The sequence below is a fragment of the Camelus ferus genome, chromosome 7 (genome assembly GCF_009834535.1).
Source record: "Camelus ferus isolate YT-003-E chromosome 7, BCGSAC_Cfer_1.0, whole genome shotgun sequence".
Classification (NCBI taxonomy): Eukaryota; Metazoa; Chordata; class Mammalia; order Artiodactyla; family Camelidae; genus Camelus; species Camelus ferus.
In genome coordinates, this window is record NC_045702.1 from 4416914 (window position 1) to 4443778 (window position 26865).

Below are 26865 nucleotides of genomic sequence, written 5' to 3' on the forward strand. Positions count from 1 at the left end.
CCTGGATCTAGAGAGATCCACCACACAGTCCTTTAAAAGGAAATAGCTCCAAGAGATGTGCTGTGACCCCTAAGTGGGGTGGGAGCCCAGAGAAGGGAGAGAACCATGTGGCCCTACGATGGCAGGATATTGTATTGGACCCTCAGTGGAGCTGCTTCCTGACCCCTTTTCTTGTGTCTGAACAGCTCAGAGCCCTGGACAGTGAGGGTAAACGTCCCAGAGGAGAACCCACTGGGACGTCCTCATATTTTATCATTATGTTTATCCATGAAACACAGCTCTAAAATAATATAATTTCTACATAGATAAAGCAAGTGTTCCACTGACATCTAACATTAGTAAAGTGTAGGGGAAGAAAAATTTTTTCTACTCTCTCAGGTTCCATGGCTGGCCTAAGAATTAAGCTGACGCATGATATGTTAACAGAAGAAGAGTATATACGTTTAATATTTTTACATGCACACAGGAATCTTCTAGAGGAAAACTAAGACCTGCAGAAGTCCTTAGACCCAAAAGCTTATTTACCTTTTTTTACACAAAGAAGGGCTTGGCCTCAGGGCAGTAAATTGCGGGGCAGTGAGGAGTAAATGTATGGGAAACTGATGGGAGGGGAGGGTTGTTTTAGCAGGTTGGTTTGTCTGGGTCCTGACTCCCAGTTTGGCATCGACTCCCAGTCTCTGGAGATGTGACTGTTCTCTTCCTGGAGCAGGGAGAGCACCTTTCTCCTGGCAAACTTCATGACTTGCTTTAAGGTACAAAGAGGGAGGTTAGGAAGCCCTCCCTGCACCTGCCAGGTCTCAGCTGCCTTCCATGCATGGTTGTCAATGCGCCAAAGCAGCATATTTTGGGGTGGCATATGCTGAACCCCATCAAAAGATAAAAGAAGAAATTTCAAGTGGGAACATAATCCTGTGGATTGAGAAATAAAAGTAAAGGTTTAAATTCTTGCTGTCCAGCCACCCCCACAGCCTGCACGCATCACAGTCCGTTCCTGAGAAACTTTCAGAGACCCGCTCAGCCCCACACTGCAAGCAGCATCTTTGGGGTCAGAGACGGTGCACAAGATGAACCTCGGCTGCCCTTTGCTCCTTGACCTTGGCTGTCACTCAGCCTCAGTTCCTTATTAGAAATGGTAACAACAAGTGTCCTATTGCAGGATTGTTGACTGCCCTGTAAAACCAGAGCTGTAAGGCACGGAGGTGTTCTTTCTTTCCCTAAATCCTGTCATAAACTGTGTGTTTATGACAAGAGACAAAAACACTTCTGAAATTAAAATGTTGGTCCCTTAGGGTGGGTTCTTCTGTGTCTTCTGTGTCTTTTTTAAAAAATTCAGTTCATGTCACAATTCCAATGGAAACATTCTCTTTAAAAGCTAAGTCTTAAGGTGTTCTTAAATATTTAGTTATCTGAGCTTCAGTTAAAGTTCTTAGTGGCTAATGACATTTTGATTTCGTATCCTTTGCAAATCTTTTAACAGCACAGCTGCCATTTTTCTTAACATTAATGGTAAGAAGAGTAATTTGCTGAAAATATCAAGGCACACTTGGTTCAAATCTAAGCTTTTCCATGTGTTAGAACTTGATTACTGTGTCAGGGAAGTAGAGTTAATGACACCTGCTTGTAGCAGAGAGGTTTAGGTTCAGCTGCGACTGAGCAAGTGCTGCAAACAGTGGTTTAAGTAGACAGAGGTTCACTTCTGTCTCAGGTAGAATCCCTGGTAGGTGGCTCAAGGCAGGTGTGGCGCTCCGTAGCGTTGGGGCTGCCGGCTTCTTCTACCAGGTTCTCCGCTGAGCATCACCAAGTTGACCTCAAGGGTCCAAAGTGGCTGCTTCAGCTCCTGTCTTCTCCTCTGTATACTGGTTAGAAGAAAGGAGAAAGAAAGGCCAGTTTCCAGAAGCCACACACCCTAGCTGTAATAGGAGATGAGCAATGTCATTTCAGAGCCACGTCTCCAGCGAAAAACCAGGGATTCTGTTGCTAGGCAAGAAAAGGAACACAGATATTGGGAAGAACTCATTTAGGTTATATCTGTAAAACACGACACTGCGGGGCTACGCAGACAGTTACCAAACACGAATCTTTATTATCCTCACTAAGTATTTCTGTTACCCTTGAAGGATCATTGCCAAATGTGTCATTTCCATAAGTAAGAATTTCTCCTAAATGATTGACAGAAAATGTACCATTTCTTTCCTCCTGTGCAGTAGGGATGGAGAAGGTAAAATAAATAAAGCGCGTCTCCTGCATCACTTACCAGACCGTATGCCCAGGATACATAAAATACTCTCATCAGGCAGCATGCTTTCTGCTCTTAGAAACAGAAAGCTCATTTTACAAAGCGAGCACAAGGGACAGGGTATAGCTCAGTGGTAGAGTGTGTTTTGCATGCCTGAGGTCCCAGGTTCAATCCATGGTGCCTCCATTAAGAAAAAAAAAAAAAAAAAAGCAGCTTTAAAAAATTAAAGTAAGCAAAACGTATTGTCTCAAAATGAAATTCTGACAAGAATCAGCTGTCATCCTTACTTTTGTTCCTTTGGACATACCGTGTCATTGTCTCTCACAGCTTTTAAATTCTTTTACAAGAGTTTTGTGTCTTTGTTATGAGGTACCCTCTGCTTTCCAGCAGCGCCCCGACTCCCCAGCATGTGGGGTCTTTTGTTTCCTTTGCTTGGTGTTCATTGTGCTTCTTGGGTCTGTAGGATTACAGCTTTCGTCAAATTCAGAAAAATTTTGGCCATTATTTCTTCAAATTTTTTGTGTCTTTCTCTCTTCCCTCTCCTTGAGGACTCCACTTCCATGCATATTAGGCCACTTGAAGTTGCCCCAGTTACTGAGTTTTTAAAGGTTTTTCACTCTGTGTTTTATTTTGGATACTTTCTATTAATGTCTTCAAGTTCACTAATCTTTTTTCCTGTGGTGTCTCATCTATTTATCCTCCCCCCCAGTGTGCTTCTCATCTCAGACGTTGTAGTTTTCATCTCTCTACATTTTTTGAGTCTTTTAAAATTTCTTTTAACACGCTTTTGTTTTCCTCAACCTTCTTGAACGTACAGAATTCTGTTACACTAACTCTTTCAATGTGCTTGTCTACCACACTTATGTTACCAGTAAAGTGACTTTCCCTCACTATTGGCCATCTTATCCTGGTGTTTTGTTTTGTTTTGTTTTGTATGCCTCGTAATTCTTTATTCCATGCTAAATATTGTGGATGTTACCTTCCTGGTGCTCGATAGGTTTTTTGGTTTTTTGTTTTTTTTTTTTTTTTTTTTTAATATTTTTGATCTTTGTTCTGGGGCACAGGTAAGTTACTCGGGAACAGTTTGAGCCTTCTGAGGCTTTATCAGTTAGGACCAAAGCCGCCGTCAGCCTCAGGCTGATTTTTCTCCACTTCTAAGACAACCTCTGGCTTCTCTACCTGCTGCCCCTTACGCGATGGTGCTCCCCTCCCTGGCTGGTGGGGGCACTGCCTATCCCTGGGCCTGTGTGGGCTTGAATTCTTCTGCTTGCTCCTTTTGGGTAATTCTTTCCCTGGCCTTGGGCAGTTGTCTTGCCTGCATGCACTGGTCAGCTGAAGGGAAATCTCTGCAGATCCCTGGAGGTCTGGCTCTGGGCAGCAATCTCTTCTCCAGCCTGTGTTGAAACTCTGTCTTGGCTTCTCTGGACTTCCAACTCTATAATCTCAATTTAGAGAGACCTCTGAACTCTCCAACTCCCTGTTTCAGCAGTATTCATAGCAGGCTCTCTGCACGTCTGACCTCTCTGGACACCTATGCACCAGCTGGCCCACATCCTGGAGGTTGTTTCCCAGAGCCCAGGAGATGACATGACACCAGGCACTCTGGGCTTCGTGCCTGCAGCAGCCCCCTGGCTCCCCGTGTGTGCACCCGCTCTGGGCCCACCCGTGCGTGCACCCGCCGGCGTCAGCTTGCCATGCCCCGCTCGGTTTCTTCTGCTTGCCTGGAGACTGTGACCAGATCTGGCCTGGGCAGTCCAGGGACTTTGCCATCCAGTGGGCTACAACCATGCCTTCTTCAGTGAGGACTGAAGCCCCCCTCCAAGCTGGTCTTTTAGGGCATCTCTTAGAGCTTTCTTCCCGCCTTCACAGCTTGCTCTTCTATTGTGGCTTAACCATCCTCTGCACTGAACTCTCCCCGTTGAAGTTACGTGTGGTTTGTGCCTCCTGGTTGTACCTCGATTGATACACTAATTCTCTTCATAAGTCGATCTTGAACCTGGCATCATTGCTGAACCTCTCATTAGTTCCAGTAGCTTGTTGATCGATTTTGTTGGCTTTTTCAGAGATGATAATGTCATCTCCAATAGTGACAGTCTTGATGCTCCTCTTCCTATTCTTACGTCTTTTACATCCAGCTCCGCTCCTGTTGTGCTGGCCGAGGTCCCCGATCCCATGGCCAGTATTGGACGTGATGGGCGGCTTGGATCCTTGTCATGCTCCCTTTCCTAAAAGACTGCATCTGATACTTACCTCTCACTTAGGATACTGCTACAGATTTTTGGTACCAGGTTAAGGAAGTTTATTTCTATTCCTAATTTTATAAATTTTTTAAATCAAGAATGGGTGTTTAATTTTTTCAAATGCTTTTTCTGAAGCTTTTGAGATAATCCTGAGGGCCTTCTCCTTTGGACTACTGCAAACTTACTGATAGATACTCCCCGGCTGAGAGAAGGACAAAGACCACAGTAAACTGTGGAGGAGGTCCCAGTTAACATTCTTAAACGCTGCCTCGCAATTCATAGCTCTTGGGTCTAGGAAGTATTAGCCTATTCAAGGAGGAAGAGGTTCTGCTTTATTTAGGATCTGCACCTACTTTAAGATCTGATTCTTTTTGTATAGTATCAGCGGGGAACAATTTTTATTTTTTGAAAAAGTCTCTCCTGTAATAGTATACTATAATAGCTAACACTGAAGTTATGGTTATAACGTTTTCCCAGATACTCAACAATGGAGAAATTTTTCTTTTTTATTCAAAAAGTCTTGATTACAAAAGCAGGGCATGCTGATTGCATAAAAATTAAGGCAGCTGTCAAGGTACAAAGTAAATATGAGAAGCCTTTAACCCCCTCTTTCTTCCGCCATTCCTATTACAAAGGGGTGGTTTGTAATCTAGAACTTGGGAGAACCTTTTTTACTGTGTCAGTTTGACAGTCTTACCCATCAATTTCCTGGAAACTGAATAGGTCTTATAGCAAAAAATATTTATTTGAAAAAAGTAAGGAAAGCTCTACATAGTAATTCTTTTGAAAAATGCTACAGTATTATCATTCCTGTTGAACTCTTAATTTTATATGATAGCAGTGGCCCAGAGAAAGATGAGGAGAAAATTACCTTTTTCAGCCCCAAGGAGACCTGAAAGAAAGTAATTTCTGTGTAAGAGAAATAGACTGAGAAATGACAGCATTCCCCAGTGGGAACAGGATCACAGGGAGGGAGTAAGAAGAGGAGTAAATTTGGGGAAATTCAACAATACTCAAAGTCTCCCGTTTAATAAGCCCTCCACGACATGAGTTCATTTTTTTTTTGTTTTAAGTATTATGATGTCCCCAAACTTTAGACAGGCTCAAATTCTTACATAATTAATAAGACTACTTTATAAGCCAACGATAAATAATTTAGGATTAGCTAACACTTTGGGCTTACCCCGCTGCTGCAAGCACTGCAGTAAGATAGAAGCCAAGATTTGTCCATGAATGTTCCGAATAGTATCAACCCTGTTATAAACACTCAAACAGACATTGAACAGCAGCAGCAACAAGTGACAGCCCGTGAACCTCTGCTCCATCGCCTTTGATTAACGATGAAACCCTAATAATAGCTTTAAGCAGAATGGCGAGGCAAAAGTTTTGGAAAACATGCTCTATGCTGCCATCAGTCTTCACCCTCCAGTTCCCTTCTTGTCTTGTTCAAAAAATGGATAGAGAAATACTTGGAAGGAGAGCCAAAAAAGGTAGGCGTGCATTTGAAGGACTCCCAAATCACGGTGGAGGGACCACAAGATCAGTTTTAATTCCTGACTCATGTATTTATGACCAGGTGATCTTAGACAACCCAGACACAACGGCTCTAAGCCTCAGCTTCTTCAGCTTTAAAACTGGGGTGGGGATTCCTGACTAGGTCACTGAGTTGGCGTCAGACTCGAAGGAGAGAATGTTTGAATGTGGAAGTATTTATTTTCCTTGAAATGCCACATGATTGAAGGCTAATGCTGCCAAACCCTGCTGACCCCGTTCTGCACGTACATCTCTTAAACTTGCCTCAGACGGCTCACTTTGAGGGCACTCTGTTTCTTTTCCACCAGGAACCTGACCAACAAAGTCTGTGTTAGAAAGTTTATTTTTATCCTAAACACAATGGGGAGCCAGTGAAGTGTTTAAAGTAGAGGGGAAATGATCACATTTGCATTTAGAAGAGATCATTCTGACTGTAGTGCAGAGAAGACTGGAAGAATAAACGGGGGAGCCTCGAAGTCAAAGAAAGGGACTGTAGCTGGGACTTGTGAGGGTGGCGGATTGTATTTTCCGAGATGAGCTCAGTAGTTTCTCCCGTTCTGCATGTTCTTCTACACCGTTCAGGTCCCGTTTCTTTCTCCACTCCCTCAAGGCTGGGTGGGGCGATGCGATCGCTTTGACTAATGCAACGTGGTGGAAGGGACACTGCCAGTAACGGGCAAAACCCTTAACTGCCTTGGCCAACTCCCACTTCCTGCCTTTTGGAATACTGCTCTTGGCACTGAGCTGCCAACCACAAAGAGGCATGTGTAGGACTCCAGCTGACAGCCCACAGCCCTCAGTGTGCCAGCTTAGACCAACCCCGTCAAGCCTTCAGGTGACTTGAGCCCAAGCTGCTCTCTGAGCGATTCTGGGCAAGAACCACCCTGCTGAGTCCAGTCCACCCACAGGCCAGGAGAGATACTAGTTATATTAGCGTCCAAGGACTGCTGTTACTAACAGACTGGGCAGAGGAGTCAAAAGCCGAGATGTCAGCAGGGTTGGTTCCAGTTGAGGACTGTGAGGGAAAATCTGTTCCAGGCCCCTCCCCTTGGCTCCTAGACAGCTGTCTTCTCCACCTGTCGCATCATCTTCTGTCTCTGCATGTCTCTGTGTCCAAATGTCCCCCTTGTAATACGACACCAGTGATACTGGATTAGGGCCCACTCTTGTGACCTCAGTTTAACTTGATTACATCTATTAAGAGCTTATTCCCAGTCAGGCCCCATTCTGAGATACTGGGGTTTAGGACTTCAGCATATGAATTTGAGGGATACACAATTGACCCAGAACAATAATTGCTCCTTTAAGCTATCAAGTTTTTAGTTGGCTTGTTAACACTCAAAGGATAACCAGAATGATCTTGTACTAACCTATAATGAAAAAGAATATGAAAAGGAATATGTGTGTGTATTTGGATGATTGAAACATGATGCTGTACACCAGAGATTGACACAACATTGTGAACTGACTACACTACAATGAACTGACTACACACTATATATATAGATATATATCTATATATATCCAGAACGGTGGTTGTAGAGGTAGAAAGCATCACACAGTCCAGGACATGAGAAACCCCTAAAATATGGTGGTTGGGTTGGATGTGAAGACTGCGGAAGACACTATAGGTTTCGTTCCCAGCCCCCATCTTTCTTTTTTATCAGTATGACTTTGTTGGGTTCAGGTCTCCATTCTTTCCTTCTGGTTATGTACTTCACTAAATTCTGGCCCCACTTACCTCCTGAAAGGGAAATCCTGAATAACCTAAGCAAATCATGATAATTAGGTTCCTAGTCTCAGTGACTGTATTAAGAAAAGGCACGTGGCTCGAGGCTGTGAGAGAGAAATCTGCTGAAGGTGCTTCTGGGGAAAGTTTCTTATCTCTTAAAATAGACACAAGGAAACAATAACCCTTTCTCTTCCTCTGGATCTTCCCATGTGAGGATGTGATGACTGGAGGGAGCCCAGCTGAGCACTGAGGACCTCAGAGAAAAGTGACCACAGTTCCCAGGTTCTTGGTGACAGTGTTTTCTGTTTTGTTTTCACTTTGTTTTTGTTTTATCGAAGTATAGTCAGTTACAGTGTGTCAATTTCTGGTGCACAGAATAATGTTTCAGTCATACATATACATACATGTATTTGTTTTCATATTCTTTTTCATTATAGGTTACTACAAGATATTGAATATAATTCCCTGTGCTATACAGAAGAAACTTGTTGTTTATCTATTTTATATATAGTAGTTAATATTTACAAATCTCGAACTCCTAATTTATCCCTTCCCACCCCCTTTCCTCTTGGTAACCGTAAGTTTGTTTACTGTGTCTGTAAGTCTGTTTCTGTTTTGTAGGTAAGTTCATTAGTGTCTTCTTTTTTCTTTTCTTTTCTTTTCTTTTTTTAAATTCCACATATGAGTGATATCATATGGTATTTTTCTTTCTCTTTCTGGCTGACTTCACTTAGAATGATGATGTGTAGGTCTATCTATGTTGCTACAAATAGCATCATTTTATTCTTTTTATGGCTGGGTAGTATTCCATTGTATAAATATACCACAGCTTCTTCATCCAGTCCTCTGTCAATAGACTTTTAGGTCATTTCCAAGTCTTGGCTATTGTATACAGTGCTGCTGTGAACATTGGGGTTCATGTATCTTTTCAAATTAGAGTTCCCTCGAGATATATGCCCAGGAGTAAGATTGCTGGATCATATGGTAAGTCTATTTTTAGTCTTTTGAGGAACCTCCATACTGTTTTCCATAATGGCTGCACCAAACTACATTCCTACCAACAGTGTAGGAGGGTTCCCTTTTCTCCACACCCTCTCCAGCATTTATCATTTGTGGACTTTTGAACGATGGCCATTCTGACTGGTGTGATGTGATACCTCATTGAAGTTTTGATTTGTGCTTCTCTGATAATTAGCAATATTGAGCATTTTTTTTATGTGCCTATTGGCTGTTTGTATGGCTTCACTGGAGAATTGCTTGTTTAGATCTTCTGCCCATTTTTGGATTAGGTTGTTTTTCTGTTGTTGTTATTAAGTTGTATGAGCTGTTTATATATTCTGTCAGTTGCATCATTTGCAAATATTTTCTCCCATTCTGTAAGTTGTCATTTTGTTTTGCTTATGGTTTCCTTTGGTGTGAAAAGCTTATAAGTTTAATTAGATCCAATTTGTTTATTTTTGCTCTTATTTCTATTGCCTTAATAGATTGCCCTAGGAGAACATTGCTAAGATTTATGTCAGAAAATGTTTTGCCTATGTTTTCTTCTAGGAGGTTTATTGTGTCTTGTTTTATATTTAAGTCTTTAAGCCATTTTGAGTTTATTTTTGTTTATGGAGTGAGGGAGTGTTCTCACTTCATTGATTTACATGCAGCTGTCCAGTTTTCCCAGCACCACTTGCTGAAGAGACTGTCTTTTCTCCATTGTGTATGCTTGCCTCCTTTGTTGAAGATTAATTGACTGTAAGTCTGTAGGTGTCTTTCTGGGCTCTCTATTCTGTTCCATTGATCTGTATGTCTATTTTTGTGCCAATACCATGCTGTTTTGATTACTGTAACTCTGTAGTGTTGTCTGATGTCTGGGAGGTTTATTTCTCCAGCTCTGTTGAGTCACTGCACTGATCACCCTGGAGGTAGCCCCACTCACGACTCCTTGTTATGAAACTGTCCATCTCATTATTGTTTAAGCTTTCTATAGCTGAGTCATCTGTCATTTATAGTTTACACGTGCCTCTCAAAGAGATAGTTAACTATTTAGGAGCTCCGAAGATGTTTGAGATGGAAATAGAAAATTTCTGGTCATTTAAATATAGATGAGTTTGGGTGCTTGGAAGTATACCAACAGGAAGAAGAACAGAATTCCATAGGAAATACACAAAGGAGAGGTGGGGGAGCATGTGCTTGGCGTGCAGGAGGTCCTAGGTTCAACCCCCACTGCCTCTGTTAGGGGGAAATAATTTAAAAATAAATAAACAAAGCAAAAGAAAAACTACATAAAGGGTTTGTAAAGCAAATGTCCATTCATTTACCTAATAAATATTTACTCAGTGCTTACTACACATCAAGCACTTGTCTCGGCTCTGGGGGTAAAAGCAGTGAACAGAATGCAAAAATTCCGTGGTCATGGAGTTTCATTCTAGCATTGGTATTTAGTGGGGGGGAGGCAAAAGCACAACATTTAGAAAATGCTTAACCTCCACCATTATTAAAGACGTACAAGTGACTGACACAGTTACACTCACTTACCTACCAACCTGGCAGGAATGTAAGCCCTTAACATCCGGCGGCGTTGTGGGGAACAGGGACTACAGCCTTGGGTGACCTCCTGGAAGAGCAACTGGGCAACAGTTATCAAAATTGCACCAGAATGTTCCTTTTAACAGTCAAACCCCGCATACCAGCAGGTTATCCAGCAATATGGTGCTGGTTAGATAACTTCATGCATGGTACGTTTATTCCATAAAGTAGATCTGTATATGCAAATTTAGCAACGCTTAAAGATATATTATTAAATGAATAGCACAAAATGCAAAACAGCTTGATCCCATTTGTCTAACAATTTTTTAAACATAGAAATGCATCTACAATAATAATGTATGCTTTAAAGTTTTGTGTGGGTGTGTTGGTTTTTTTTCCCCCCAGAAAGAACAGCAAGAAAATGCTATTAGCGTTTATCCTTTAGGGACGGGAAATCACGTCTATTTACTCCGCGTTTTACTTGTAGCAGACTCTGTAGGTTGGTTCCCTTGTGTCATTCATAACCCCCACCCCCTTGCCCTCCCCTCCGGCAGAGGCTGGAGAGCAGAAATGCTCCTGCGCTTAGATGCGCCTGCAGCTAGGCTGGCCTTGTCACTCTGCAGATGTTCCGCGCGGGGCGGGAAGGAAAAGACCGAGGGAGAGCTGTTCCGAAGGGACTCACCTGAACCCGCTGCAGGCACCTCCCTGCTTTCCGCCGTGAGCGGGTGCGGGAGGCGGCCTGACCTTCGCGCCCCTCGTGACTTCCCACTCGGATCTGGATTTCAGCCACGTCAGAGCCTCTGGGGAAGGTGGCAAAGGAACTGGACCCTCCGCTGCTGCAGCCCACCACCCCTACCTCTGATGAGTCAGCCCCAGGGGCCACCATTGAATTGGACGCCATTTGTGCAGAGAATAGTGGAGTGAATATTGTGCAGTGGAAGTTACTATAGTTTATTTGGAAGAGCCAATGACCAGAGCACTAGTGGAAACTCAGCATCTCCAGGGAAGCAGCAACGTCACCACCCCGTCATCCTTGAAATGAAGCAAGCGCTCCATTAGCTGGAGCCACTAGCCGGCTGCCGGCTACTTCCTGAGAAGCCTCTGAGCTTCAGAACCCTACATCTACAAAATACAGTTGACTGTTTCTTAGTTAGTGAAGTATTACAGAATGGCAGTCCCAGCTAAGGAGATACTTTTCAACGAGGCATCTGTCCTAGAGATGGTGTAGGGTTATTGACTCTTCCAAGCTCTCCAGTGAGATGGACATTTCTAGACTGTGTTGCACAAAGATGGACCCGACCGATGTCTATCTGAACTGAAAAGAGAGAGATGCTTGCCTGCATCTGCAGCCTTTGCCTGTAGACTCTCCCTTCTCCCCTTCTCAGCCTTGAAATAAGAACAACCTACCTCAACGTCCAGCGGCCAGATTAAAACCCTGAGGACCAAAGCCCAGTGCTGTGGATGCTAGAGCAGGAAGTGAGAGCCATTTGGAACTTGGCAACCTCCTGGACAGCCTGCCCCTGGCCTGCTTGGCTCACCTCCAGAACTTGCCATACATAAGGGAAATGGAGCCCTGTGTTGAAGGCGTGTTGGCCTGGTTTTCTCTTGCTTGCAGTCAAACATGCTCCTGACTGCACTGGATGTTTTCTGTTGGCTCTCCGGGTCCACGTTCCAGCCTTCTCTCCTGCACGGGGTCCCAGGAGGATGTCTTGACTGGACTGCGTCCACAGGCTCGCTTGCTCGCTAGCTTCTGCCTACAAATTCTACTGGCAGGAGTTTACACTGCTAAATACTTGCAGAAGTCCACCAGGACCTGTTTACAAAGATGATCACTGCAGTATTGTTTGAAATAGCAAAATATTGGAAACAGCTCACATGTCCATCAACCAGAACACTAGTTAAATAAAATAAAATATAGTGTAGCATACACTGGAATGCTTTGCAGGAATTAAAAATAGGTCGCTCTGGAGGTCTTATGAAAAAAGTATAGTGTGATCCAATTTATGTAAGTAAATAGGGGCGTATATGGATATATATATCCTTTCAGGAAGGTTAACTAGAAACTGGCTAACATTTTCTTAACATTTTTAAAATACTTAAATATTCTTACCATGTTAGTATTACTACTTTAATTTTTACTAATATGTTTCTGAAATGTCAACAGAGCTCTGCTTCAGGCCCGTTCTACCCTGGGTTCCCCAGAGAGTAGAACCCAAAGCAAGGGCTTTGTGCTTCTGCTTTAAAAGGTAATGCAGGGCGGGGAGGGGAAGGTACAGCTCAGTGGCAGAGCACATACTCAGCATGCTCAAGGTCCTGGGTTCAAGCCCCAGTACCTCCATTTAAAAAAATACTAATAATAAATAAATAAACAAACCTAATTACCTCTCCCCTCCTACCAACAAATAAAGATAATAGATAATGCACTCCCAGGAAAGTGGGAGTGAGGGAGAGGAGGAAGAGGCAGGGTAGGAGAGGCCACTGTCAAAGTGTGTTACCACACTGGCCACTAAGAGTGGGGATGGACTGTTCAAGCTCACAGAACAATCTCTGAAAAGCTACATAATCTACATTTCAGGATCATGTTTCACGGGCAGAAAGAGGGAAGAATTTACTCACTGAGCCCAGTATCCAGAGCACCATTCAAAGGCTTGTCCCAAGAGACATTAAGGGTCCCACCCTTGGGGCTGAGCATGCACTGGGTGCTGAGCCGGGCCACTTGGCAGCAGGCACAAGGAGCCCCTAGGACAGAAGCTGGGAAGTACTGGTGAGGCACGAAGGTGATCGGGGCCCTTGCAGGCCTGCTGGCAGGAGCAGGGGCAGGAACAAGAAACACGTGGGTCAGGAGGTGCGAGGTGGCACACGGTGTCTGATGCATGAGTCTTGTTTCATTGCTGTCTTGATACTTGTATTCGTTTCTGAAGGCTGTTGTAACAAATTAGCACAAACTGGGTGACTTAAAACAATAGGAATGTATTCTCTTCACAGTTCAAGAAGCCAGAAGCCCAAAATCAAGGTGTCAGCAAGGCGTCGGTTGGTTCCTTCTTGGGAGCTGAGAATATGTTCTAAGGCATTCTCCTGACTTCTGGGGTTGCCCGCAACCCTATCTGTTCCTCAGCCTGCAGCTGGTAATTCCAGCCTCTGTTATGTCTCCACGTGGCAGTCTTCCCTCTGTGTCTGCCTCCACGTGGCATTCCCTTCTCTGTGCGTGTCTGTCTCTGCATCACTTCTCTTCTTTGAGGATGCCACTCCTATTGGATTAAGGGCTCCCTCTATTCCAGTATGACCTCATCTTAATTTGACTAATTACATCTGCAATGACCCTGTAGGCAAATAAGATCACATTCTGAGGTTCTGGGAAGGAGATGAATTTAGGGGCCGGGAGGTGCTATTCAACACAGTACATATGTTTACGTCTTTTAAAAACTCAACAACAGTGTTTTAAAATTGAAATAAAAAGAATGTTACCAAAACACAAATCTCCCCAAAGGAAACGCCTGTTGGAAGTGAGGGGGATTTGGTGGCATCGCCTGTCATCCCACCGCTTACCTGGATAGCTTTCATCCATCTGAATGGACAGAAATTCTCCTTTCCCTTACCATTCCATTTGTGACCCCCATTGTCAAGGATCCGTGAACGACAGTCTCCTACAAACACCCACAACATTTTTGTTTCTAACTGATGTTTCAGACAAAAATTAGTTTACTTTATGGAGTTGGCAAAATAGTTTGGAATAAAATCCTGGAAGCATTGACCTAGACCAGGGGTTCTCAAAGGGAGGGCTCTAGGCCAGCAGAGTCAGCACCGCCTGGGAACTTGTTAGAAACACAGATTCAGAGCCACTGAAATCTACGGCACTGGAACATCTGGTAGAATGAGCCCTGCAGGTGATTGTGATGTCTTCAAGTTTGAGAACCATTGGCCTAGATCAGCTGCATACCACACCACGCTAGGGAGCTTAAATGTGGCGGAGAGCTCTTCATTGTACAATTTTCACTTCTTTCCATCCAGTGTGAAAGCCATTTACAATGTGGTATATGTTTCTGCTGGAGCAGAAAGTTCCCAACATAAAGTTTTCAAGGTTTTGGTTTCAGGACACTTCACACTTAAAAATGTAAAGTCCCCAAGGAGATGTGGTTCTGTCGATTATATTTAGCAGTACGAGAAATTAAAATTGAGAATATTTTAAACCATTTATTAATTCACTTTAAAGTAACAATAGTAAACCCACTGCATGTTAATTTAAATAACACAAGTATTTTACAAAAAATAACTTATGTTTTCTAAAACAAAAAAAAAACATTGAGAAGAGTGGCCCTGTTTTACAGTTTTATAAATCTTTCTCTGCTGTCTGGTTTAACAGAAGACAGCTGGCTTCTCATATCTGCATTCAATCTACTGCACTATGATGTTTTGGGTTGAATTATAGGGAGAAAATGCGGCCTCACACAGATACATAGTTGGAAAAGAGAGGACCTCACAGACCCCCCTAAAAGGGTCTCCAGGACCCCAGGAGTCCTCTGACCACACACTGAGAACTGCTGGGTTACAGAAGGGTACATGTTAATAAAAATGGGACAGTGGTAAGGAATAAGATTTACTCTGAGAACTTTGCATTAATGTGAAATAACTGTGCACAATTAAGTCATTTTCATGATACTACAATTGAATGTTGGAAAATTCTAAACTTGTCAGTTATTTCCCATTTCCAACACAGCATAAAAATATAACTTAGATATCTTAAATAATAAAATGAAATAAAGGGCTACATTTATCATTTAAAATACAGTTGTTGGTATTTAATGGAGAAACTGTATCTAATCATTTGAGTATTAAAAATATGAATAAATGTATATATTTTTCAATCTGTAAATTGGTAGGTAAGACATATTCAGACACAGTTTAAATACTGTGATTCACAGTTTAAACTGTTTTTTTAATATATAAATTGAATAATAGGGTGGGGTGGGTTTAGCTCAGAGGTAGAGCTCATGCTTAGTGTGGAAGAGGTCCTGGGTTGAGTTCCCAGTACCTCCATTAAAATAAAAACCTAAAAAAATAAAAACTTTAAATTGAATGATAAAAATAATTATAGAACTAAACAGGATCTTAAAAATCAAATAGGACAACTTCTTTAGCAGATAAGGAAACTATCTCAGCAAGGTTCAAATACTTGACCAATTTAATCTACAAATTAGTTGAAACTCAGCTTATGTTAAAACAATTTGCTTAATAAAAATTATTTCATTGCATAAGGCTGAGATAGATGGAGCCAACAGGGAAAATCTTAAGTGAGAGAGTTTTATGAGGTTAATTTTGAACCCAGTAACAATAATAGCTGATGTTCAGTGGTGCCAGGAGTCTTACATACAGCATATTATTCAATTTTCACAAGAACCCAAGTAATGTATGTCTCCGTCAGTTCAGGCTGCTCAGAATACCATATGCTAGTTAGCTTAGACAGTTCTGGAAGCTGGAAGTCTGAGACTGGGGTGCTAGCATGGTGGAGTCCTCGCAAGCGAGCGCCTCTCCCAGGTTGCGGTTGGTAGTTGTACCCTCACAGGGCAGAGACTGAAAGGGCTCTCTGGGGTTCCTTTCATAAGGGCATGAATGCCATTCGTGTAGGCTCCACCCTTATGACCTCATTCCTTCCCAAGACCCCACTTAATACCATCACACTGGGGGTAAGGATTGCAGCATATGAATTTTGGGGAGACACAAACATTCAGTCCATAAGAATATAGGTATGTTTACCCCATTTTATAAAGATAAATGACACAGTCTGAGAAAGAGGAAGTCATGTCCCTCTGATTTTTTTTTTTTTTACATATTCTTTTTAATTACAGGTTATTACAAGCTATGGAATGTAGTTCCCTGTGCTGTACAGTAGGACCTTGTTGTTTATCTATTTTGTATATAGTAATTTCTGCTAATCCCGAACTCCTAATTTATCCCTCCCCTCCCCTTTCCCCTTTGGTAACCATAAGTTTGTTTTATGTCTGTGAGTCTGTTTCTGTTTTGTAAATAAATTCATTTGTTTCATTTAAAAAATGTTGTGTGTGTGTGTGTGTCATTTTTTGGAATTCCACATGTAAGATATATAATACATTTTTCTTTCTCTTTCTGGCTGACTTCACTTAGTATGAAATCTCTAGGTCCTTCCATGTTGCTACAAATGGCATTATTTCATTCTTTTTATAGCCGAGTAGTATTTCATTGTATAAATATACCACAGCTTCTTTACCCAGTCATCTGTCAATGGACATTTAGGTTGTTTCCATGTCCTGGCTATTGTAAATGGTGCTGCTATGAGCATTGGGGTGCAGGTGTCTTTTTGATTTAGAGTTGCCTCCAGTTACATGCCCAGAAGTGGGATTGCTGGATCATAGGGTAAGTCTATTTTTAGTCTTTTGAGGAATCTCCATATTGTTTTCCATAATGGCAGCACCAAACTGCATTCTCACCAACAGTGTAGGAGGGTTCCCTTGTCTCCACACCCTCTCCAGCATTTATCATTTGTGGACTTTTGAATGATGGCTATTCTGACCCGTGTGAGGTGATACCTCATTGTAGTATTGATTTGCATTTCTTGGATAATTAGTGATACCGAGCACTTTTTTCATGTGCTTATTGACCATTTGCATGTCTTCCTTGGAGAATTGCTTTATTTAGGTCTTCTGCCCATTTTTGGATTGGGTTGTTCGGTTTTTTTGTTGTTGTTATTAAAGTGTATAAGCTTTTTATATATTCTGGAGATTAAACCTTTGTCAGTTGCATCACTTGGAAATATTTTTCTCCCATTCTGTAGGTGGTGGTGGTGGTTTTGTTTTGCTTATGGTTTCCTTTGCTGTGCAAAAGCTTTTAAGTTTAATTAGGTGTATGGGAGTGTTCTAACTTTATTGATTTACATGCTGCTATCCAGTTTTCCCAACACCATTTGCTGAAGAGACTGTCTTTTCTTCTGGATTAAACTGTTATAAGACATAAAAACTCTACTTTCTTGTTTTAGCCTCCCCACTGGCGCCTCAGCCCCTTGACATGCGGAGGGCAGGTCCTGGTGGAGCCCCGCCTCACTAAAGACAAAACCCCAGTGTGGAAGGTGGTGAGTGATTAGCTCGAGGTTGCACAACCAGTTACAGCAAAATCGGAATTGGAGAACAAAATTCCGGGATCCAAGCTCTGAACCCCTTTCACGACCAACAGTAAGTTGTCATGTACTTGCCTGTTCACCACCATCATCTATTAATTCACCCATGACTTGACTCTGAGCAGATTTTCTTTCCTACCCAGTCTGAGCCTATGTTGAATGAACTGGGAATCAATGCAGGAGAGCCCTGACTTAGTGAATTCATAAGTTAATTGCCTAACCTATGTTTTGAAATATTTGCCACTGTCTTCACTTAATAAATGTTCTTGGTTGTGACTGGAAAACTAAACAAAAAGTCCTCAGGCCCTCTGCTCATCAAAATGGGCTGAGCTGTAGTGAAGCAGCATTTCCCTGTACTGCCTCTGCCTCTGCCCTGCAGTGGGGAGGGACAGAGAGCAGGAGAGAGACGGGTCCCTGTGTCATGAACCCTCCGTGCTAGTGCCGGTGAAAATCAGCAAGCACGTGAATAAGCCGAATACCTTCAGACTGGGTACATGCTCTTTTAAAAACAAATTCTTGTTTTTATTGAAGTGTAGTCAACTTACAGTGTTAGTGTCAGGTGTCCAGCAAAGTGACTGAGCTATACATATTCGTACACCTTTTTCAGACTCTTTTCCATTACAGCTCATTATAAGAAACTGAATATAGTTCCCTGTGCTGCACAGGAGGTCCTTGTTGTTTATCTGTTTTATATATAGTAATGTGTATCTGTTAATCCCCAACTCCTAATCTAGCCCACCCACTCCCACTTCCCCCGTGGTAACCACAGTTTTTTCCTATGTCCGTGAGTCTATTTCTGTCTTGTAATAAAACTATCTTTTTTTTTTTTTGGATTCCACATATAAGCAACATTATGTATTTGTCTTTCTCTGTCTGATTTACTCCACTTAGTATGATAATCTCTAGGTCCATCCATGTTGCTGCAAATGGCAATAAATGCTGTCCTAAACAAGCTCTGACAAAGAAAGAGAAGGGGCTTCTTTTGCAGGGTGGATTGGGTGGAATTTCTTCAGAAAACAAGGTCATGAAGAAGGAATTAAGGTGCAGGCTTGGGGGTCGAAAAGGAGCCAGTCTGGTGTTTAGACGGTCCTTTGTGTCAGTCAGCTTGGCCTGCCGCACCACAGACCGGGGCCTGGACGAGTTATTTTCTCGCCGCTGTGGAGTCAGGGAAGCCCAAAGTCAGGCTGCCAGCTGATCCAGGTTCTGGCTTTCTGGGTCCTGGCTTTCAGAAGGCTGCCTCCTTGCTGTGTCCTCACACGGCAAGAAGAGAGCAAGCTCTCTGGTCTCTCCTTGTGAGGACACTAATCCTATTAGATCAGGGCTCCACCCCATGATCTCATTTCACCTTAGTTGCCTCCCAGAGGTCCTCTCTCCAGATACTGGAGGACAGGGCTTCCACATATGAATTTGGGGACATAATTCAGTTCATAGCATCATTTAAACTTTCTGTGCCTCAGAGCTGCTGCAAAATATAATTCCTATGAAGCCTCAGTAAAGAGAAGTAGAGTGGAGGAGAACGTCACAGTTGACCCAGTGTCACTGGCTCATGTTGACTGCTTTCCTCTGCGTTTATACTGATAATGGATGCCAAGCATTTTTTTTTTTTTTAAAGATTTGCTGTAGTCCAACTAAGCAGTTTAATACTGAAGCAAGGAAGGGACTGTTGCTTGCACATGCAGGTTTTTCTACTGAGGCAGAATATGGTGGTATTATTTATTCATTATCTGTGCCCTTCCCCGTTCCAAGTGGGACTGGAGCCTGCTACAAAATGAAATGGAGAAACCTGTGACTCAAATTCAGAACTCTCCAACTGCAGAAAAAGCCAAGGCGGGTTGGAGTTTGTCTTGTTGTTGTTTGTTATTGCTACCTTGTCCTCATTTTTTATTTGACCTTCCTGGGACCCGACTTCATGGTCCACTACAGGCAGTGCAGAGACTTGCCAGGAAGCACGGGGCTGCTTTGCCTTCACTCAGATGCGAGTTCTTTGAAGGCAGCTGTTGGCTGGTGGTGTCCGTTGGCTTTATAGTAGATTCCCCAGGTAGACATGGTGCAATTTGTATATTAAATAAAAGGAAGTATGAAAAAGGTCATTTAGGATATTCAACAGATCTGCTATTTTCTTACCTTCCTTGGTTCTAATAATCGTTCAAGTAAGTTTTCTTGACACCATTGGACAGTCCTATCTAGAGGTTGGCCTTAAAATGGTTTTCTTTAATCCTACAAAATTTAAATAGAGCCAACTGGCCAAAAGTTTCTGAAAACACAGCTATCGACCGTTTTAGAAGTTCTACATGAAAGCTGTTCCCCTTTCTAGTCACGCCACTTTTCTGACTAGTACCCAAGCAACCTCACATCCGTCCTTCTGATTCAAGGATAATCACTCAAGTGTCTTGATAAATATTGCCACACTCAACGAGCTGCCTTCTCCAGCCAGCACCTCCCCTTCTGCTGTGGGCTGCACTGTGTCAGCCCCAAACTCATGTTGAAGTCCTAACCTCCAATGCCTCAGAATATAACTGTTTTTGGAGTTAGGTCTTTATAGAGGTAGTGAAGCTAAAATGAGTTCATTAGAGTGGGTCCTAATGCAATCTCACTGGTGTCCTTATAACAAGAGATTCAGACACAGAGACACAACAGAGGAACAACCATTTAAGGACACATCAAGAAGGCAGCCACCCAAAGCCAATGAGGGAGACCCCAGAAGAATCCAGCCCCACAGATGCCTGGATCTCAGACTTCCAGCCTCCAGAATTGTGAGGAAATAAATTGTGAGTCTGCTGCTTAAGCCACTCAACCTGGTACCTGGTTATGGCAGCCCCAGCAAACTGATAAACCTTCTTAGATGCTCTGGATCATTTACTTAAAAAGAAGTGGGGGCCAACAGGCTTTAGAGCTGCAGTAGGGGAAATATGATAGGCCATCCTTCTCTGCTCAAGGTTCATATTACAAACGTGGCATCAGTACAAATATACTTTTTTTTAATGTCCATTTTATTTTTATTTTTGGAGTGAAATAACTAGGTTTATTTATTTAATTATTATTACTTGTTTTAATGGAGGCACTGGGGATTGAACCCAGGACCTCATGCACGCTAAGCTTGCGCTCTGCCACTTGAGCTCCACCCCACCCCCACCCCCGACAGCATGTACTTTGAGTTTCTTTTCCAGCACTGGGAGTGGGTTCTGCTAAGCCATCTGTCCACGCTGGCTCCGTCCCCTGAGATGACTGGAAAACGTTTCTGAAATCTGGAGATGGTAACATCTGTAACTGGAGTATAAGTTTTTAGTTTCTTTCATGGAATTACAACTCAGTAAGTACATTCTCAGCTTGATTTTAATTTTTTCCCCTTTGTTTTTAATTATTTAGTCTTTTTTTTCCATTTTTTTGAAAATTGAAGTATAGTCAGTTTACAGTGTGTCAATTTCTGGTGGACTGCATCATGTTTCAGTCATATTTACACATACATATATTTGTTTTCATATTTTCATTATAAGTTACTAGAAGATACTGAATATAGTCCCTTGTGCTGTACAGTAGAAACTTGTTGTTTATTTTATCTTCTTTTGATGATGTAAGTACTTTATGATCACCAGAAAATTTTTGGAAATCCAGAATCATTACTATTTTGCCACATTTCTTCTAACTTTTTAAATATATTTACATAATATTTTAATCAACTAAAAATCAAAAACAGTATTTTAGGGGGTGGGAGGTATAGCTCAGTGGTAGAGCATGTGCTTGGGTTCAATCCCCAGGGCCTCCGTCAAGGGAAAAAAACTAAATAAATAAGTAAAACAGTACTTTAACTCCTAACTATGTTTTTATATATAATTTTAATTTTTGCTTTTTCTTCATCTGATATGGTATTGATCCATTTCATTAAAACTTTCATAAACATTCTATTCCATGAAGGTACACATTTTATTTAAACTGTCCCCCATTGGTATATCTGGACTCTACCTGAACGTAGCTCTGCTGAGTTGGTTTATTTCACTCTCCAACAATCATCAAACTCATAATCCATCTGGGCAGGAACTCGGGGCCTTTTCTAGGTGCTGCTCTTCCTGCTGGGTCTGCTGTTGATTTTGATGATGTTGTGGGCGGAGAGGGTGGGCGATGGCTGTTCCTCGTCTGCCCCCAATTATCTGTCCTTAGTGCGGCCCATCTTATCTCCCTCTCTTCCTACCACACTTGTTGCCTTGTCTTGGCTGATTCTCCCTCTTCTCTGCCCTAGAAAGGGAGTATTTCTTGCTGTGGTGAGAAGTCTGATTCCAATAGTAAAAGACACACAGACCATGACAGGAAAAGGCCCGAGCGAGGACAGGCTTGGGGTACAATCAGGGAAATGCAGGCAAGAAAGAACATCTGGGCCCTTTTAGGACCAGGAATAGCCCAAGAGTAGTGCCATCCTAAGGTACAGCAAACGGGAGCACTCACCTCATGCCTGGGATGTAGAAGGTTCGGGGCAGCTTCAAGAAGAAAAGAAAGATAATGTAGCAAATAGGAAACTAAAATGTAATGTGACATCACTCAGATCAAGCCCTTAGAGCAATGTCCAACACGCAGTTATTGCTCCACAATGTCAAGACATTGTTGTCACGATCACTGTTGTTTTCTGTAGCCCTTTGGGGGGTTCCAGCCTTCTTGTGAAATCTTTCACTTCTATCGACTACTCTTCCTCTGTTCCGCTAGCCAAGACTTCCAGTGAAATTCATTTGAATCAAGGCAATGACTTTGTAACTGGAAAGTATAGCACAAAAAACATCACTTGCATTTTTATTTAAAAGTTTCACTTGACACAACCTGACCTTTCCCTGTGCCAGGGGGCCTATAATAATGGGATACAACCAGTTGCTGTATTTAACTTTCCATTTCTGAACTTGTTCTATTTCCTTACAACAAAAACCTAAGATCGTCTCTTCTTCCTAAGTCTAACTTCCCTCTATGATGAAATCTTTCTCAATTTTATGTAACCTAGAGCACATATTCCAAACACGCATTCCTCCAGTGGCCAGGTGGCTGAAATAAACCATCGCACTGAGGGCAGTGTCAACACAGACACCCCGTCTCAAGGGGGCAGCAGCTGGTCAGCTCTAGCAGCATGTGACGGGCCAGAACTGAGCCACGGCTGTCTCGTTTTCAAGAGAAGCTACAATTGTGTATTTTTATCTGAAGTCTCCCATTTTAAACTAATCAAACAATTTCTAAACATTGTGAGAGACAAACAAGTCACATCTGCAGACCCCGGGTTTGAAACCATTAACTTAAGGTGTATTTATTTCCCATTCACAGACTCTTTTTACTCTGTGGTCCAAGCTTAATTTCCAACCACATAACCTAGGCTGAGCTGCCCTGAGGATGTCTTTACTCTGGGGCAAAGTCACCCGCCCTCCTCCCCAAAAGAAGCTGAGCTGTTGCCTGCTCTTCCTTCTAGTCCAAGAAATACACTACCAACTGAAAAATAAAACTGTGCCAAGATATTTTGGTGGGGAATTATAAAAATCCTCCTTACAGGAGGGAATTAAAAATGAAGTGTTTAGGCAAAACAGTGACTCCATTTATAAAGGTAATTAATATCACAAATCTATTCCAAAAGAATTTGCTAGCAAGGGATACAACAGAAGAAATAATTAAGGCAGAATGTTTCTAAGTTTCATATTTGAGGAGAGAAATGGAAGGAGTTAGCTTTCTTATGAAATTAGAAGTTAAAAAAAAGTGACACATCCTATCTAAACACTCATTTTCAGTGACGCTGTTTTCAGCCATTTGTCAGAGGAGTGAAAATACACCCCAAAGCAGCAGGGTGGTTGTTTTAGTGCCGCACTTTGTTTAAACTTACAAATCTGTGGTTTTACTTATTAATGTAACATAATATATGTAGTGGCTAAATTCCAGCATGCAATATTTGCATAAGGATATACAATTCATTTCCATATTTTGAATGTTGCCTGTTATGGACAGCCCTGTGGTTCCTGTGTTGATGAAAAAAAACATGGTTTTATTGTCTTCTTAGGGAATTTTAACATTAAAACTATGACCAAACAACAAGTTCATACTGTATAGCGCAAGGAACTATATTCAATATCTTCTAGTAACTTATGGTGAAAAAGAATATGAAAATGAATCTATGTGTGTTCATGTATGACTGAAGCATTGTGCTGTACACCAGAAACTGACACATTGTAAACTGACTATACCTCAATAAATACATATACAACAGTAAAAGAAAACTATGACCAAAAACCCCTCATCTTTCAATAGGAATTAATGAAAAAGTTTTGAAGTAAGAAAAGTTACTTTCTCAGTAGCCCCAGTGTGGGCCAAGAGCTTCCATCACTGTTGGGTTGCCAGTTGGTCAAAAAAGAGAAAAACTACTGCCTTTGGAAAATTAACTGGCAGTAAGGAATTGGCTATAATGAAACATAAAAGATCTTTTGTTGGTTTGTTATTTTTAATTTTTATAAAAAACTTGATGTCTATCCCAACTTTTTATTCATAATACTATATTATAGAGTAATGAATACGGTAGGTCTTCAAGTTAATGAGTAAATTCATGAATGTTGAACCTAAAGGATATTTTACCTTTTTTTCTTCACTTTATCCATCATTTTCTTTCTTGATGACCATGTTTGTGGTGAGTGCAAAAAATGTACATCTGTAATTCTGAAAATAGATGGCATAGTGTATTGTTTTCTTCCCAATGTGGTAGCTAACATGCACTTAAAGGTTGAACTTTAAAGGGAAATAAAGTTACTGATGAAATACGCATTTGGTAAAGTAATAAAAATGTTTGAGCACAATGCTTTGCATATAAACAAATGCAAATGTTTGAGAACAGTGCTTGCATATGTTCAAGAAATATTTGTTTAAAGATGTTATTTGAAAATGAAAGTTTTTCTTTGTTCCATTTCACAGTAACATTGCAAAGAAACACTTCAAATAATTAGTATGTCACAATTTTAAATTTAGCGTTCAAATTTTAGCGTTTTTAATCTACATTTTACCCTTAGATTTTATACATTTTGGGAAGAGTAGAGGAGTTGGTTATTTTTACTTAAAACAATGTATCACCTTGTTCCGGGGGGAAATCAACATAATTTGAATGGCCAAAGTAGTAAAAATTAAAACACTACATTTACTGTCCATTCAATGCAAAAATCCTAAGCAAATTTGCATCGAGAAATATAAGGAACAAAATCAATACATTAACATAAGTGTTGCTTAATTAGATTGTGCATCAACATTCATTTTGAAGACCTTAAAAAGACGGCTATGGCTCTAGGATGGTTCCACCTTGAAGAGAAACGGATTTATGGTCTAGGAAGAAATACGGGGGCAAAATCCTACATGACGACGTTGGAGCAAATTTATAATCCCTGGGACCTGGATTAATGCTGACTTCTAGTTGAGGCTTTTATTTCACTTCTCGCCTGGAAACAATGATTGAACGACGTGTCCGAGCCCAAGCGGGAAGCAGCCTCGGAGTGAACCATCGGGGCTGGGACAGAGGGAACCGACCTCCGCGGCCACTCGCTCCGCCGCGGAGACACAAAGCGCCGTCCTCCGCGGTCCAGCCGGGCCCGCCCGTCCGCCCGCCGCCGGGGACGGAGGCTGGGTCCTCTCGGGGAGAAACAGGTGCCCGCGCTGAGGGCGCGGAGCGTCAGGGCTGCCGACACGGCTCCGCCCGCACTCCCCGGGCTGCTGCCCCGCCGCCCGACCGCCCCGGCGGCCGACAGGGGCCCGCACGGTTCCCTGCCGGCGGCGCGCACGGGATCCCTCCGCCGTCCCGGGTCCTTCCGCGACAAGTAGTGCGCGGCCAACCGGTTTCCGCAAACGCGAGACCGCGGGCCGAGGCCGCTGCCCCTAGCGGGCAGGCGGGCGGCGGGAGTACAGCTGGGGTGTGGGCAGTTCTCAACTCCGAAGGGCCGCTCGGGTGGGCCGTATTTTTAACTGCGAAGCCGCAGCAGCCCTGGCTGTCAGGGAGAAACCGTGCAGGCGAGTGCCTGGGAGCAGCGGGCGGCCGTGGGGCCGGGGAGGCAGGTGTCCCGGTTGTCCGCTCCGCCCCGCCCCCACCGCCCCCACCGCCCCCACCGCCCCCACTGCTCCCACCGCTGGCAGGAAGAGGAAGCAGCCAGGCCAGGCCCCGCGGGCCACCCGCCGGGCCTCGCGGGGCGGGGGCGCCCTGCCTCGGGGAGGCGCGTGACCTAGTTCGTCCCAAAGTGGATTTGACAGGTTGTCAGCCCGGCTCCCCGCCCCCACCGCCTTCCGGGTCCCTTTCCCCCGGCCCTGGGCCGGACGGCCGCCCGCGCTCCTCGGCTCAGCCTCCCATTGGCCCTCTCACCGCCTGGCGTCCCGCCTCCATAACTGGTTCGGGTTCCCATTGGTCCTCGAGCGGCTCGGTGCCTCGCCCCTGCCTCTGCTCCCCTCCCATTGGCTCTAGAGTCGTCTGGCGCCCCGCCCCGTGCCGACTCGTCCTCCTATTGGCCTCGCGCCCGCCGCCCTGCCCCGTTCCGTCCCGGTTCGCGCCCCCATTGGCCTCGCGCCCACCGCCCCGCCCCTCCACGGCCCCTCTCGGAGAGTCGATCCCCTGCTGGCCCCTCGGCTCGCGGTTCCTGCGGGCGTCTTCGGTCGCCGGCCTCCCACCACCCCTCCGAGTCCTGCTCCTGTCCCTCGTCTCTTCTCCACTCTCAGTATTTACTCTCCCCACCCCCCTGCTCCCGTCGCTCCGGGAGCCGAGCCTCGAGCACGGCTGCACCCCGCGCCCCTGTCCCCCCTACCCCTGGGGTCCGCGGCCAGCGCTGCCCACAGGCTCCCCTCCTGCCCCTTTCCTCCTCTTTGCGTCACTTCGCGTTTTCCTTTATTCTCTGAAATCAGTGCCTTCTTCAGGTTTCCTCCCGGTGTCCAATCCGTAAGGTCTTCATCGCTCTCCCTTTCTCCACTCCCCTCCTCCATTCTCCTCCCTTCCTTCGCTGCCCTCACACCCGGTCTCCCTGAACTTGGCGTTACGGGGAGAGGCAGGGATAAACACGATAAATATCAACGTTAAGATCGTTATTGCTTTGGGTTTTTGAAACGGAAAATGAACTGGAACGCCCAGCCCTAGGATCCAGATTGTTTTTAAAGGACCATGTGAGGCTGTGGTGACAACTTGATTAGCCCAGCAGCATAATCAGTTTTTCCTGGGGGAGCTACTCGTATGTCGATTGCTTATGCAGTATTGTTAACCTAACAGTTTTAGTTTGTGGCATTTAAAGAAAATCGTGTTAGTTTCATAAATGACTGTTTTTGACTGAAAGGATGAATTGACTGATAAAGCTGAGGATTGTAGCTAATCTAATGAGGAGAAACCCTTGATTATTCAAATAAAGAAACTCAGATAGCTTTCCCGAGATTATTAAAGTGGGCGAGCTCAAACTTAAACCCAGCTGAGACTCCAGAGCTGAGGAGATTGACGTCCACCTCATTA

At 43.4% G+C, this 26865-nt stretch overlaps 1 long non-coding RNA gene across 3 annotated transcripts in view; it reads left to right on the forward strand.

The window, feature by feature from the left end:
* Nucleotides 1-26865, forward strand: part of LOC116664780 — a 107130-nt gene that overhangs the window by 66737 nt on the left and 13528 nt on the right. The window contains exon 2 of one of the 3 annotated variants that reach the window (XR_004321220.1): nucleotides 17262-17454. This is a non-coding gene — a long non-coding RNA (uncharacterized LOC116664780). Of the gene's footprint in view, nucleotides 1-17261; nucleotides 17455-25647; nucleotides 26594-26865 lie in introns of those variants that run through there. The other 2 variants (XR_004321219.1, XR_004321221.1) reach the window with 2 other exon arrangements.